Source organism: Anas platyrhynchos, chromosome 1, assembly GCF_047663525.1.
Source record: "Anas platyrhynchos isolate ZD024472 breed Pekin duck chromosome 1, IASCAAS_PekinDuck_T2T, whole genome shotgun sequence".
Taxonomy (NCBI): Eukaryota; Metazoa; Chordata; class Aves; order Anseriformes; family Anatidae; genus Anas; species Anas platyrhynchos.
In genome coordinates, this window is record NC_092587.1 from 8,893,751 (window position 1) to 8,910,571 (window position 16,821).

Genomic DNA, 16,821 nt, shown 5'->3' on the forward strand with positions numbered 1-16,821 from the left:
GTGGTATTCACTCTATCTTTACAGTGTTTTGAGATCTATAATCTGTATTGTATAGACTGGGCCACATTTGAAATCTCTGTAGATTTGGAATTCAACAGGAGTCTTGGGAAACAAAATAAAATAAAATCAACTTTGTAACCAACCAACCACACACTTAGAATTTTAAGGGGAAAATAATGAGCAGCTGCATTAAGACCTTTTCCTTGCAAATCTGACTTTTAACAGCATGACAGACAAATCTAGTTAAAATGTCTGTTCTCATTTTATTGTATAAATGTTCTGTTAAAAGAGTTGTTGGTACAGAGTAGGGAGAGCAGTTCCCTTTGGTCTCAAGTGCTGCCCTCTGTGTCAAGGGAGCCCCCTGAAAGGAGAAGGAATTTGCTTATCTTCCAAGATCAACCAAGATCAGCATAAAAAACACCTTGTGCCCTCCAGGAATGTCCTGCATGTGTTGCCAGAACTGGAAGACAAAAGGCAAGTGAAGGTGCAAGCCAGCAAACTGGGAACTTGCAGATGAAGGGCAGAATCAAGAGAGCCTTGGGCTAACAGGGTATTTGTGCATGCAGGAGGGAAGAGCTGCCCAGCTGAGATTTAGCAGTGATAGGAGAAAAGGAATTTCTCTGTGTTCCTAAGGGAGGACTGGGACTTGGATTTTAGCCAACCCACAAACCATTGAGTATGGTTGGACTGCAAAGAGCAAAGGAAAAGTCACATGTTGCCAAGACTCAACAATAACTTCCTTTTTAGGACTTTTGTTTTATCTGGCTCATCCTGCACAGCTGTTTTCTCCCTAATTACTTAGTTCTTCACTCCTGTGTAATGCATTATAAGTGAGTTAAGTCTAGATGTTTGAGGGCATGTCTTTGTACTTCTTCTTCAAGGAAAGTGAGAGCAATTCTACTTTTCAATTTGGAGTCCCATCACACAGCAATATGGTATTTTTCAATGAAATGTATTTACTAATGCTTTTGCTTCTTCTGTTTCTTTAGATTTGTTAATACATGTTGGTCTTAATAACTACTTTTGATACAGCTACATATATAAAGGCTAGTTTTTTTATTATTTTTTATTTTTATTATTTTTATTTTATTTTTCATTATTATTTATTTTTCCTCTTACCTGCAGTGCAACATCTCAGTGAGCAATTGTATCCAGACTAAGTAATTATTTTAATATCATTCTATTTCAACATAAAACATATTACAGATATAATTAAATAATGAAATTCACATAAAATATATGTGCTACTTTTGATAAAATATACATTTTGCTCAATAAATTGAATAGGATTCAGGTGAGGAATCAGACTACTTTATTTGGACAATTTCCAAAATCTAAAAATTGTCATACATAGGTGTTCTGGATGCTGTTGTTTGCTACTGTGAATGAATGAAGAAGATTGTATTCTTCCCTGCATGTAGGCATAATAGTGAATGATCCATACACAGTCATTCCTACAAAAGAGGCAAATTAAATCCTTCCTTGATATATCTCATTAGAAGTATAGACTCCTTTGTAGTGCAGACATTAACAAGGGTAATTAATCTTTTTTCTACCAATGGTAGCAAAACTAATTCATTTACAGAAGTAAAGCAAAACTTTGGAATTCAGAAGCAGCAGTATTCATCTCAATATTATTAGAAAGGAGAGTAGTCACAAAACTGATAACTTCTGTTAGCATGGAGGACTTGTACTTGCATAAATTATCCTATTGGTTTCATTGTACAGGAGGGGATATGCATGATTAAAGCCAGGGATCATTAACTTGCTCTGAGTTGTTTATGTTCTTTGAAAGAGGATGCTGTGTTTCAGAAAGATTTTTGTGGCAATAAGAAAAGTAATTTTTAAAAGTGTATAATACAGGGTAGAAAGAGAAGTTATCTTTCTTAATTTACCATTTAATCCTTTTAATCTCTGAAAACACTAGAAAGATAGCACAGTTAAGCCTTGCACGTTGATGTCTAGAACAGCAAATCTCAGTTAAATTTAAGTTACAAAGCTGAAATTTAGAAAATAAATCTACCTGTGGATGACAGTTTAAAGGAATCAAATTTTTCTAGACTTCAGAAGTCATCAGTAATATTTTAACAAGCCTAGAGTTCATGGTGACATGCAGTGCAGCTATAGATTAGCCTTTAGGACTGAAAGATTTATTCATTTTTCTACTGACCCAGGAAGAGAACACACATACTATGCATGTTGTGCACAACAGTTCTAACCTCAAATGTATCATATTCTCCATGTACTTTTATGGTGCATTTTTCCCCCAATACCTGTCTGAATAACCACACTAACATTTTCTAAATACAGGTGGATTTAATTTCATTGATGGAAGGTGTGTTAGGTTAAATCTATAAACTAGTATGTACTGTATGTATGTACTGTATGTATGTATGCAGCATGTACTGAACAAATCTCATTGTGTCTCTTGGTATGTACCTAGGTTCTTAGCAATGAAAGTTTGTAGGTCTTGAGTCTTTCCTGGTTTGCAATTAGTATAACTCCAACAGATTCAGCTTAGAGCAGAACCTGATTTTTGTATTTTAAATCAGTTGTAAATTTATTTCCCCATTTCTTTAAAGCATCTGTTACTTTCAAGTACTTTTTCTTGGTGACTCCAACAACAAATGAGCTCTGGAAAGCCTTTGTTCAAAGAGCACATATTTAAAATAATGTTTTAGCATGTTGTTTCCATTCTGCTGTGGTGTACTTTTCTTTCTGCTCCCATCTGCACTGAGAACTGCACCTCTGGAAGGAAAACAAAATCACATGTGTATATGTCATACTAAGTGAAACTCTTCAATTGTGTTGTATGCAAAAGGACTAATGACAGTACTGCATATGTGACAAGGGAAAAATTGAAAGTCCAGGCTTGAAACATAAGTTTTAATTTATTTCAGTTAGAGAAGAGGCGGCAAGTGTGTGCTTATTTACTCACCAAATGTGACTGGTAATGAAAGTACAAAGTTACCTGACTAGGGTCAAAGTAATTTAAAAACAGCAAGCAAAGCACCAAATAGTCCAAAGACAAGGGAACCTTGACATCAATTTAATGTTCACCAGAACAGGTAAGTAAACTGTTTTTGAAGAAAGTACTCTTTCTCAATTTGGAGAAAATTAATTAAAAAAAAAAAGTAAAAAAAAAAAAAAAAAAAAAGTATATCATAATGATTCATTGTGGCAGAAGGCAGAGAGTGAGAGCAAGAGAAGAGGACGAGGAAAGAGATTTTCTGTATTGCTTGTAATGGCCTTGAGAAATCTACTGGGAATAATTTTGTTTTCTTAAACTAACTGCTCTAAACTGCCTGGCTGCAAACCTGACCTATCATCATAGCAACAGGTAATGTCATAACACAGATCCATCACAATGTATTATTTGAATGTATTACATATCTTTTTCTCTCTTTTCTCTCAGTGTCCTCCAGCTCTCTGAAGCTGCTTTTGATGACAGTTATGGAAAATTAAAAAGGGGTGGAATGTGTGGGAACCAAGAGTCTGGGACACTACTGAACTGTCATAACTTGAAAACTGTGTCATCCATGAAATAACACATGCACCAGTTTATATTGTACTGTTTAGATTAGAACATAAACTGTAGCACATGGAAACTTTTCCATATGCACAGTGCCAGTGCCTAGGATTAAAGCTGGAGGTTTAAGTCTCTAAGTTTAGGACTAGAAGCCTCAAAACCTTGCTCAGACATTCCCTATCTCTCCTCTACATTTTATAGGATTTATTTATATATTTATTTATTTATTTTTTACACTGAGGTTCCCTTGTAAACTGAAGTTTAATGTCTGAGATTACCCAGAAACCGGATAGCCCACAGTTTTGAAGTGTTGCTTTTATTTGAATTTTTTTTTTTTTTTTTTGTTCTAAATAAATTGCAGATTGAAGACGGTGGAATTCTGAATAGGAATTCAGTCTGTAGTCCATGTAAATACTACAACGTAGATACAATAAAGTAGCTGCTAATCACTAAACATCATTAGCAGGGAGTTCTTGTGATGACTTGAACAGTGATCAGAAATCAGGAGATTTGTTTTGTGTTCTTATCACAAGACACTGTTTTATTTGTGACTCTGGATAAAGGCTGTTTATTCACAGAAGCTGAGTTTTGAAATGTAGATTAGGGCACACACTGACTTTCAAGAAACTGTGAGACCACGTGATTGAAAGCACAGAAAATTTATAACTAGCTCAGAAAGTAACACTGCAGGTCAGGATTGTGCATGGTGAGGCCATATCCTTAGGTGTTTAGAAGACTGTCTGATTTTAACTACTTTAAATTTTCATTGTCAGGTCTCAGATGAAGTTTTCAACAGATAATTATGGCAGAGCTATAATCCAGCTATTTCTCATTCTGAGACTGGGAATTAAAATCATATGGGGGTCAGAAATTACCTTCAGGGAAGGATTTTGAGGCTTTAAATTACATATAATTGGGAATCAGAATCATCCCACAACATTATTGGCATTGTTTGGGGAAAAATAATAAGGGATTATTGTCCTTAATGTTTCCAGGTTGAGAAGTTCTCTGTTTCATCAGGAAAGAACATTTAATCACTGATCATGTCACTTCTTAACCTTCAATTTGGAAACTAAAGTATTATTCTGCTTTTTATTTATTTATTTATTTATTAATTTTAAGACATTTACTCCAGTCCTTTAATCATTTCCATGGACTTCTCTGAATGTTTATAATTTCTCATCGTCTTCTTTGAACGCATAATTAGACACAATAATCTAGCAGTGATGTCTTCAGTGTCAGTACATTTGTAATATAATCTCTTCACTCATACTTAGCATTTTCTTGCTGAAACTTTCAAGGACTATGGTATTCCACAATGAAAACTCATGTTCAAGTAATTATGCATGCTGACCTCTAAGTCACTCAATATCTCTTTCATTCTTTAGAATTCCCAATCCTAAAGAATGACTTACATTCCTTGTTTATAATTATGTTCTTGTCATTTGGCAACATAGAAACACACATCATTTTCCCACAATAGGTTTACCAAGGAATAGAGTTCATTATGCATTCTTGACATAGTCTTTTTCCTACTACTGGTTCTCCAGATCTTTACATAATTGACAAATATTACAGTAATGTATTTATATTGTCTTTCCTCAATTAATTGATTAAAAAAGCTAAATAGTAGTAAGCCTTAGTGTATTTACACTGAAAATATGGAACTTATTATCCAACCACCTGTGTACTGTAAAAATGTATACTAGTTAAAAAACAAAAAAACAAACAAAAACGCAGCTCTCTAAAGCTACCAGTCACAAATATCTATTTTTTCTTCCCTTATCTTTTGCATTTATGACTACAAGCTCCTTCTCTTTTCTATTATAATTATTAGTTAATTGATGTTTTCAGATACCTTCTATGTCTGTTTTATCTAGCATATCCTTCTTCATCAGCAGAAATTTTGGGCACTTAAGGAATTCCCAATATCAATTGCAGTTAATTACTTTCTCCCAATGGATTTTACTCATTGTTATCAACCTCATAAATCTAGCCTATGAAATCTAAGAGAACTGTAAATATGTTGGAGGTTGGGACTTTGCTTTGCACTCTCTGACATAATTGATTAGATATTTCTTGTAATTTATCAATTGTTCATTATTTCTTGTATCAGTTGTTAATTTTTGCTCTGAGACCAATGCTTCTTTATATATGGAGATAAGAAGCTTGCAATTCCTCTATAGTAGTTATAACATTTTAGTTTTAGGTTATGTTTTATAATTTTATAAATCCTGAAAGTACTGAAGTGCTCCCTGCTTATGACTTTCAACGTGTCAGTAAGAATTGAAATCCCTGACGGTAGTACATCTTTTTCCACCCATGCACAATATATTGTTTTTTAAAAAGTTGATAATCCTGTTATCTATTGTGAATCTGGAGATCCACATATAGTGCTTTATATGTTGCCACAGGTACTACTGATTACAAACATTTATTTGTTACACAATGCTGGTAATGTAGAAACAGTTAAAGTTATTTTTGACATATTCTACCATTCCCCCTTCTTTTTTTTCCCCACTGACTTCTAAATAGGTTATAATCATCAATGGAAAGATTCCACTAAATTGAGTCTTGCAGTACAATTTCATTTAGGAATTACTGAAATATTACAACCTAAATTCTGTAATTCCTAAGTAGGTCAAACTCTTCTCAGAGATGAGTAATTCCAGTTGCATTTGTTTACTACTTAGATTTCTCACACTAACACATAGAAAATTAAATATTTTTTCCTCTGTGTTCATCCGTAACTTGGTCATATATATGTTTTAGTACAAATTATATATATATATTTTTTCAGTTTTTTACTTTTCTCTTATGTTCATCCCTCCTGACTACTTTAGCCATTCTATTAACGAAAGATTGATTCCAGGAAGCTCTAACAAGAGCACATCCTTCTTTTGCTGTACAAGAAGGTTGTGACATCTTTTGACCCCTGACTGCTTTTGCTCATGACATGGAATGAATCTCTGGGAAATGCTTTAATGTTGTACTTCTTCAACACCCCCTAGAGATCTCCAGAGTCTTTTACAATTAGTCATATATAGTGTTATCAGTTATATCCATGATCATTGCTCTTGGTACCACTTTGAACCGTAGGATCTGTTCTGACTATCTATGAAGCAACCTGGAGTCATTCTGGTTCTGTAGTTGCCTTTTCTGTCTTGGCTCCAAGGGGAAAGGACAACGTCTATTGGTTGACCTGCTCATCACAGTACATTTACTATATTCTTTGTAGGATAAAATACCAAAGCGGGTTGTTGTTGTTCCTTGGATCCTTGGAAACTTTTTTTTTTTTTTTTTTTTTTTTTTTTTAATAAAAAGCATTCCTGTTTGTAATCCCTGAATTCCAACAGTGAAGAATGTCTACAAAGATATTCCTTCGATGTAAAATTCAGTGCATTGTTTGAATTATATGTTTTAATGAGGCCCAGGGAGACAAGATTAAGAATGAACCATTAATTGAACAATGCTTATTCTGTGCAATAAATGAGATGCACTCTACGGAAAAAAAAAAATAAAATGTGACAGGAAATCCGCACATAAATATATATGACTACAATTCAAATAAATACAGGTTATACTAAACACTTTGACACATATACACATGAAAAAGTACTAAACTGAAGGATCAGATTAAGTCAATATTTCTGCAATTTATTTTTTTTTTATTGCTTACTTTGACAATACTAGTTGTACTATTGTTCAGTTAAATATAATATGTGTAATTATTGAAATATACACTTGTCATTGTTAATATAGTTTTAATAACAATTACACAGTCACTTTCTTCTAGAATTATTTTCATTTCTGGGTTCTGAGTCGAAACTATGAAAAGTACTTTGGAGGTTATTAGAAGAAGAGAGAGAAAGAGACAGAAATTTAAATATTTTCACAAGAGCAGTTCTCTGTAGACTTCAAAACCCCCTTTCACTATATAGATTCTCAAAGGCCTACCATTTCATATCCTTTTCTTTCATTTTGTATGGCTAGAACTTTGCACTGGAGAATAGTCTGTGATTTATCATTGCTGTTTTAATCAGGGAACTGGTCTTTGACATAAACTGTTTGCTTGACATGCTCTCCCCACTGGACTATTTAGTTAGATTGGAAAAACAGTGGCAGATTCTGTGAACATTTTTCACGTTAAAAACCTAATAGTTTAATCCTTCTTTTCTCTTGTAACTCCTCTGTTAATAAATTTCTGTGTCTGCTTCTCAGACTACTATCCTGCTTAGCATCTTGTTGTAGAAGACTAAATTAGCTGATGAGCTAAAGAGTTCAATAGGCTCCTAAGCCTATAAGCATTAAATTATTCTAAACATATCAAATTTTACAGACAATTGTGGAGTGTTTTCTATTTGGTTTGCCAGGTCTAGTCTTGCCTGAAGTGAGGTGTAGATATTGAGACTTAAGGGTACAAGATTTGAATCTTTGTTTTAGTTTTCTGGGTGAGAAAACATCTTGCAGATTCAGCTCTACAAACCTTGGATTGGGAATGGAATTGGGACTATAGCTGCCACTCAAGGCATTTTTTTTTTTTATAAATGTCATATTTTCCTTGGTGTGGCAACTGCACCATAACCACTCAATGATTCTGGAGGAAGACTAGTGGAAGGCTGCTGTGAGTTAGATACCTTCATCAGTACTATAAGCCCCTTTCCAGTACTTAAGGGGATCTTAGGGAAAAAAAAAAAAGATGGAGAATTTTTGTATGAGCAGATAGTGGTAGGACAAGGGAGAATTATTTTAAACTGAAAGTAGGGAGTTTTAGATTCTACGTTAGGAGGAAATTCTTCACTCAGAGGGTGGTGAGGCACTGGAACAGGTTGTCTAGAGAAGGTGTGGATCCCCTATCCCTCGAGGTGTTCAAGGTCGGGTTAGTCAAGGCCCTTGGCAATCCAATTTAGTGGGCGTCATCCCTGCCTATGGCAGGGGAATTGGAACTAGGTGATCTTTAAGGTCCCTTCCAAACCAAACCATTCTGAGTCTATGATTAGTCATGCCTAACTAAGTGTGCTTTTGCAGATGCCCTTTACTCAAGCTACTGCTCTCTGTCTGGAATATTTCAAGACTCCTAAGTACTGCTGGGACCATAATATCTTTCCATCTTGAAGTATACCGTATCTTCTTCTTAGCCAACATCTAATTATGTAAAGAAAACAGAAATTAAAACTTTGTAGTTTTATTTTGGTTTTCCTTATGTCCAAACTTAATCTGCTGATACATGCTCAATTACTGAATGTAGGTCTGTTTTGCTTTTTTTCTTCAAGTTACTAAAATGAGAGAAAAGCTGTCTGTGTAGTCTTAGTTGTTCTTACTTCAAAGATCCATTACAGATACAATTTTCTACTTTTACTCCTGTGCTTCCAAAATTTCAATTAAATGGCTCAGTGAGCTTTGGCCCTAAAAGGTTTCTTTAAGTGGACAAGATTATTGACTGGAGTGATGATTGGAGATGGTGTAAAGAAGACTGAAAATTTATGTTACTGCTTGAACTTCATCCTAGTTATGAAGGCTGGCTCACTAACAAGATGGTCCTCCAGGTAAGGAAGCTTTAAAGCCAAATTGCTTATGTTTGGCTGCTGAATGATTTGCAAAGCCAAAGAAAGTCAACTAATTTCAGAATGTACACTCATATCCTCACTTTCACTGGGGCTGATTTTGGTGTTAACATTTAAATGAGCCCTACTTTTCTAGCTCAGTTAAAAAAAAATAAAATAAAATAAAAATCTTTCAAATTGGTACAAGTCCCCTATGTGGATATTTTTCATAAGATTTAACTCTTAATTAAATTGATTTAGTTTGAAGCAGTAAATGAAGAAATTATATTAAATTGCTTAAATGGAAGACAAACTCTTTTAAAACATATTTTCATATAGAATTTCACTACATAGCTTTGAAATTCAGTTTAAAGTGCTTCAGCTCTTCTCTTCCCAAATGGACAACAGCTAAACCAAGTGCAGCTTCGTGGCACTTAGATCAAATCACATGTGTGACTGGTTTATGATCACAATGAAAAACACTTGAATTTGCTGCTCTTTTCAGTTTGGACGTTTCAAGAAAATACAGAAAATCTGCATCAAGTCAGAAGCACAGAATGTATGCCAGATCTGTCATGCTGTGTTGCATAGAAAACAAGCACTAATATTAGGCAGTGGAGCTGTTTCCAAACCCCCAGTAGCATGTCTACCACCCAAATTGAAAAAGTGTGTGTTGTGATACCATTACAGACAAAAGCATCACTGTCTAAAGAGTTCTACTGTCTGGGAATTAATTTCAATGATGTGAACAGAAAGAATTTTAACATGAAATGTGTTTTTGTTACTTTTTTTTTTTAAAGAAACCATCTTTCTAAGAGATACTTATGTGTGGTTCTAGTGTCATATCCTGCATTAATGTTCAGTGAAGTAGCTTGTTTGAGATGGTCTTGAATATAAATTACTCTTGTCAGCAAATTAAGCTGTTACTAAGGAATGTTAAAGGTACACATTGGGGAATGCAAAGCCAGGCAAATAAGGCTTCTGCTTTCTGTCCTTGGAGGAGATGGTTGAAATTGCTCAAAAGTAAAATAAGTTTGATAAAATCATAAATGTGTCAAAAGATATGTGGGATGAAGCCACTGAAATTCTTCATGGAAATTAAAGGTGGAATATAGTTTGTAGGACTAACTTCAAATAGAGATGGCACTATTATGCAAGAAAAAATCATTGATCTAAACAGAATTACGTTAAATTTGAGACCAGCAATGGACCAGAAGTTATCAGCAGAGTATTTCTTGTGAGCATTCATTCTGATATTAGTATTAAACACAAGGGGAAACTTTTTTGTTCTTAACATTGAGTTCTCTGAGGACTGAATGCTCACTGTACTATTAACTGTAGAAAGAACCTTACAGGCACTAGAGTGAAAATAATTAGAAATCTTTATCTTCCCCCAGCTTTGTGTTTTTAGTTCAATATCTTTGTTCCTGCAAACGTTATACTGAGGAATATTGGAATATTTTATGATTTCACTGATCTGGGGCCCTGGTGCACTGCTTACAATATACTCATAAGCATATTATTTGCATTAGCCTCCACAATCACCTCTGGACAGGTTTTGTTTCCAAACTTCGCATCCTACATACTCCCTATCTGTTCCAATAGCACTAGAAATATTAGAAATATCAAGGTGTACTATGAACCCGGGTGTAAAGTAATCAGGAATTAATGATTTTTGATTTATAATAGGTAACACTGTTTATAAAACAGAAGTTCTTGTTAAAAACGATTTATTTATTTATTTATTTATTTATTTATTTATTTAAAAAAGCTATTTAGTTAATGTGATACCAGTGGGTGATAAATTCCCTCCAGTCCCGTATACAGTTTTACTTGTCAGCAAAAGAAGTTTCTGAACCCTACCTCAGCTGGCTTTGTTAGCATCTCTCTCCCTTTCCTGTAGGTTGTGTGGGAGCTGTTGTCCTCAGTGTTCTGCAAAGAAGCTTGGTACAGCCGCTTGAATTTGGTCTCCATGGACAAGACTGCTAAGTTGCCTCGGAGTTGGACTTTGACAAGAAAAATGTATTCTGAAATCTACCAAGAAGAAAGATCTAATGCTCTTAATTTAATTAATAACATTTTTTTTCCCTCTTTTATTCACTGTACAAATGCTTATTAGCTCAAATGCTGAGGAGTATTGGATGACTCAGACTCCTGGGAGGTCTGCATGAGTTTCACCCCTCTTCTTTATAGCATCAAAGTAAAAAGTGTTTTTGTTGGCTCATATTCCCATCTCACTTTTATTTTATTTTTTTTTTCTCTCTCTCATTTTCCTTTGTTTTTTTCCTCTTTCTGTTTGATATGGCTTATATACCAGGAAGTATATATGAGCATTAAACATCAAGAACCTGAATGCATTGATCACTTCATATCAGTAAGAGTATTCCACTTGTGGAGGAGAACAAAAGCTTTGTACAACACATATCTTGCAACAAAACCTTTTAAAAGAGATTTTTCATGTTGATGAAAACATTAAAAGGTACCAAACAATGAAAATTGTGTTACAACAAGAAATGTGTGTGGTTCTGTAGACTCAAAGTAATACTGCAGTATCAACTTCTGTTACTGAGTACAGTTTTGCAATTTCTGCTAAGGTTGCGAAGCTCTGTCTCACTAATTTTTTAGTGTGTTTCCAGCTGTAATCACTCTTGCATAAAAAGTCAGCTGCTACAAAACTGGCATACTTCTGCTGTTAATATTTTGAAGGCTACTCCCTTGCCATTGTCAAATATTTGTTTACAACAGAGCTGTGTGATTAATTATTTTTCCAGGACGTCCATAAAATCTGAAAGGGATTCCTTTTTGTATGAAGTAGGATGAATTTTTCATAATTATCATCAAAACAAACAACCCCTCCCCCAGATTCCATACTTGGCCAAAGATTTTTTTTTTCCTAATTTGAAAGAAAAGAAAAAGAATATGTAAGTGTATTTAACAAAAGCGAAATAGTTGATGGACTTACACAGCATTCAAGAAATAACATTGTCTCCCATGTTACAAAAGGGCACATTCATAATATTGTTTTCCTATGATTATGGAAGAACATAGTTTCATGGTCCTGCTCTGATTAAGGAATTTCACATCTAAGTATGAGAATATTCTCAATCATTGTGTTGTATATTCAAGATAGTTGACTTTTTTTTTTCTTTTGAAATTACCTAATTTTGTATAAGCTGCTTTGATAGTCTCTAAATCATATCACATCTCCAGGGTAAGTACCCTAAAAACTGTACAGCAGACAAATTATCTCACAGTCCTGTTCTCTGCTGTAGTGAATATCTGAATATTTTATATGGAGTGGAAAAACTTCTTTCAAATTATCAAACTGAGAAAAATAGCTTACAAGTGTTAACCAAAGACAGTGTCTTGAAAGGTAAGAGTTCAAACAACTGCACTTACATAAATACTGCTACTGAATTTGGTGGTTTTGCAACCTATTTTAGCACTTTAGAACTACTTTCTGATGTTGGGAAGGTATCCAGACTGTGCGTAACAGTCTGCTGATTTTTGTATGCATCTGAAATTGAGGAGACCGGGTTTCCCGTCTGTGTTCCATGTCAAGAGAAAAAGTAGAATCTGAGTTTTTGCATCCTGTGTAGATCCCTTAACTATAGATGCTTTCTCTTTCTTTTTCCGTATATGATCATGATTTTGTACAGCAGTGTCATGGAGAACACCCAGCACACAAGCTCCATTCTTGCTCATGAATCCTATGAAACTTTTGAAACAAACATAGAACGATTTTTTATTTATTTATTTATTTATTTATTTATTTATCTATTTGAGATTAGAGACACAACCATGAAAGTTATAGTCTGTTCCTCTACATTCTAACTGCAGAAATCCATATGGACTTAATCTTATCTGTCTATGGAGATGAAGGAGATGATGCAGTTTACTTTATTTCTTTTCCTAGGTCCTCGTAAAAGTAAGTACTGTGTCAAATGTTTAAAAAGTTGGGATAGAGTCCTGCTATAACCTATATTGGTGTAGATTTGGAACAACTTTGCTGCAATTTCACTGACAGAACTATGCCTATAAATTTCTGTAAGTAACTGAAAAACAAGGCTTTTGCTTGGAAAAGCATGCTGCTTAACAAAGAAAAATACAGTCTAGTCAACTTACTCTTCACTGTTGTGTCTTCTAAAAGATTGTTTTTTTTTTGGTCTGTTATAGCTGTTATACTAATAATTTAAATAATATGCAGGAGCATTCTCAGGTAGTTGAATGTGACTGTCTCTATTAGGAAGTGGTTGGACTGTTCCTTGAGATGATTTTGCAAGGTAGCAAAATTTTATGGACAGATCTCAGGAACTGTGTATTGTAATAGCTGAAACATAATAGGCAAATAAATAAACAGAAAAACAAACAAACAAAAAACAGGAGGTTCTGTCTGAACATCAGAAAACATTTCTTTATTGTGCACATGACCAAGCAATTTATAGAGAAAGGCTGTGATGTCTGCCTCCTTGGAAATGCTTAAAAGACATTGGCACATTGTCCTGGGCAGCCTGCTCTGGGTATCCCTTCTTGAGCAGGTGCGTTGGACCAGATGACCTGCAAAGGTCCCTTCCAACCTAAACCATTCTGTGATTCTGTGGAGTATCTCCATTTATATCCTTACATGAGATAAATATATATGAAATAGGTATGACTGTGTTTCATTTAGTCTAACTTACCACCCTTTGGATATCTCTTCCAGCTTTTCACAGATAAGGCAATGGGAAGAAAAGAAGGGAAGGTCTCTGCTGGAGCAGTGGTTATAAGAAGCTTTTTCTGTAAAGTCCTACAGAAAACACACAGTCAGTGCATGATTTTGTTATTATTTCAGTTCTTCCCTTTAACACTCCAAAAGCAGAGAAAAAGCCTTAGTTTGATGTTAAAAGAACATCTTTGTTTGTCAGCCATAAGAGGAATTTAATGTATTTGTAGGATTTATTTATTTATTTATTTAGATTTCTGTAATATGAATACAAAATATCTGTATGAAAATTGAAGTTCTGACTTACAAGACCATAACAGAAAGAGAATTCATGATCTATTAAGGATGTGGATCTTCTGTTGCGATAAGGGATGCCCATGCAAACACACAATGTCAGCAAGCTTTAACACCTGTCTGGTTATTCCACGTTCTCATACAGATTCTGTAGCTATATGGAAAATTCAGTTTGCACATTCGAGGCTCTGCCTCCTTGCCCTTCAGAAAGCAACCCTGTTTATAATGCTCTTGCTATATTATAAAAAGATTCTTACTAGAACAGTAGCAACAGAGCCACATTTTCTATTCACCAGCCTCTTGCATGGTCACGGCATTACAGGAAAAAAAGTCATGTTTTCTTGTGAGGCTCCTACTTTTCCTGTGATTATGTTACTGTCTGCATCTTCTTTAGTTATGTTTTAGTTTTTATGAATCTCTGTTTTGGCATTGTTTATGTTTGCAATTTGAAGGAATGGTAGAAAAGGAAAGGTTAGTCAATCTCTTCCCATTAAGAGATGTACCAGAGACTTGTCTAAAATGCTTTGAAAATTTAACCTATGATGTTGAAATGCACTACTGTAAGTAAACCTGGCTTTAGAAATCACCTAGACATCTCTCTCTCAAAAAAAAAAAACAAACCTGTTTTTTGAAAGCCATGTAAGAAAGTAACTGGAATAAGGTCAAGTCAATGACATCTTGCTCTATTATTGCTGTGGTCATACTCCTGTAAACCTGTAGTTGATTAGGGGTTAAACTGTTTTTTTCCAACAACAACAGCAATAAAGGCTACAAACTAAACTTTATATGCATGCTATTTGAATTTTATTATGATCCTGCATGACCCACCCTAAAGCAATGTATTATACATATGCAGTAGCTACTGGTTTACTTGAACTCTGAATGATTGAAGTTACAAATGCCATTTATAGAGAAAGTTAGTTTTTCCTATAAAAACTAGTTTTCCTAGAAGATCCTTTTTAATTCTGGTATTACTATTGATAAATTTTGAAGTTGGTGCAGTAAGATGATACTGTCTTTTTGATATACAGTACCAGTGTGTTTAAAATATGTTTTTGCTCCCTCTTTCAATATCCAAGCCTAGAGATTCAAACAAAAAGGTAAATACTTGAATAATAAGTATCCAAGATTCATTTTAAAGGATCAAAAATTCTGGCTGTTCAATTCTGATTGATTCAATTGAGAACTTAATCTTAGCCTTAAACTCATTCATACTGCATTGCTTTAAAAGGCAAACAGGCAAACAAACAAACAAACAAACAACAAACGAACCAATCAATAAACCTAAAAACTATACAGTTGCAGCACAAAATATTAGAATGATAACAGATTTCCCTAATGCAGGATAACCTTTGTTTTTCTGTTAGACAGTTTTAACAAAATGTAAAACATTTTTAAGCACTAGCTAAAATTAATAAAGCTGTAAATTTGTAAAGGAACACAAGAGAATGTACTGAGAGATTTTTGCAGGTTTTCTGTTTAAAATGTTTCAAATTTTAAATTTTTCAGTTTAAGCTTCCTCTAATTTTCAAAACTGTGCTAGAATGCCAAACATGAACTGAACAGTTTCCTTCATAGACCGCATTTCTTTTTTTCCACTTGTCTTTTCATAAAGTACTTAATTTCCCCCGTAAAGCCAAAGAATTCTAGATGACAGACAGGAGACAAGCACATTAATATATACAATTCCTAAGACAACTAGAGTAATTTTTTAACCAGTCCTAATGAAAGCTACAGCAGTTGCAAATAGAGATCTATGTTTATACAATAATTTATGTTTCTAATAATGCCACTTATATGAACAACATATTTCTTTAAAACTGGATAATAAACTATATGCTAAGACCGTAGCAGGCCAGTGGCACACTAGTCTCTGCATTTTTAATCAAATGTGGCTCTAGGGGCTAAGCGTTACCATCCTGATCTTACATCCTTTCATTGTTGCGCAGGGGCAGAGGCATGGCGGTGTGAAGTCACCTGAAATCATAAAGGGAAAGTCTAAAGCAATATAACTTAGCCTGTTAGCTGACTGAATCTTTCATTTCTATGTCTTTGCATCACAGGAAGGAAAATATAAAGAAACTGTCATTTGGAAATGAATGACCTTTGCACTACTATAATAAAAGCAGTCTTTTGGAATCATTCCAGACAAAAGATGCTGCATAAAGGTATGATTATTATTAGTGGTTTTCAGTTACAGTGACACTACTTTGGAGCTACAGAAAAATGGAAAGAATTAGAATATTGGTGAACTAGCCTCAAAAAATCAGTTTAGGACTTACTATTTTTCAAATCCAAGCATGTTTAGACCATGGATATACTCTTAAAACAAATTGTAAAATAATTACATTGTAATTCATTATTCTGTAGACCTACATGCATCAGGAAGGGAAAAAGATTAATCATTTTGAAATTGAATACATGATTTGCTTAAGTTTCTATATTAAAAATGATAATAATAAAATAAAAATTACAGTGCCCTGTCTTACTGCACAGAAATAACCTTTGAATTCTAGGCCTAAACTGCATCTTCACAAAGTTACAGTGGCATAAGCTCATTCAGCTATAAAGTTTAGTTTCTTTTTTTATTTACAGATTTTATACTAATTGCAAATTAGTACCATTAGTACTGTTTGTTATTATTTGGCAGAGCTGGTTGAAAATAGTTTGAACAGGAGAAATCTTTCTTCAGAAACCTCAATTCTGATGACATTTTATTTAAAAAAAAAAAAAAGAGGAAGAACAAATGCTGA

General features: G+C 34.1%; 1 long non-coding RNA gene across 2 annotated transcripts; it reads left to right on the forward strand.

The window, feature by feature from the left end:
- Nucleotides 1-868: 868 nt before the first annotated feature.
- On the forward strand, nucleotides 869-16,236 carry LOC119714435 (uncharacterized). 2 transcript variants are annotated; one of them, XR_011806627.1, is made up of 4 exons: nucleotides 869-935; nucleotides 12,913-13,000; nucleotides 13,775-13,874; nucleotides 16,132-16,236. It is a non-coding gene; the product is annotated as an uncharacterized lncRNA (long non-coding RNA). The 2 variants fall into 2 exon arrangements; XR_011806626.1 differs by lacking the exon at nucleotides 16,132-16,236 and having other exon boundaries at nucleotides 13,775-14,853.
- The last annotated feature ends 585 nt before the right edge of the window (nucleotides 16,237-16,821 follow it).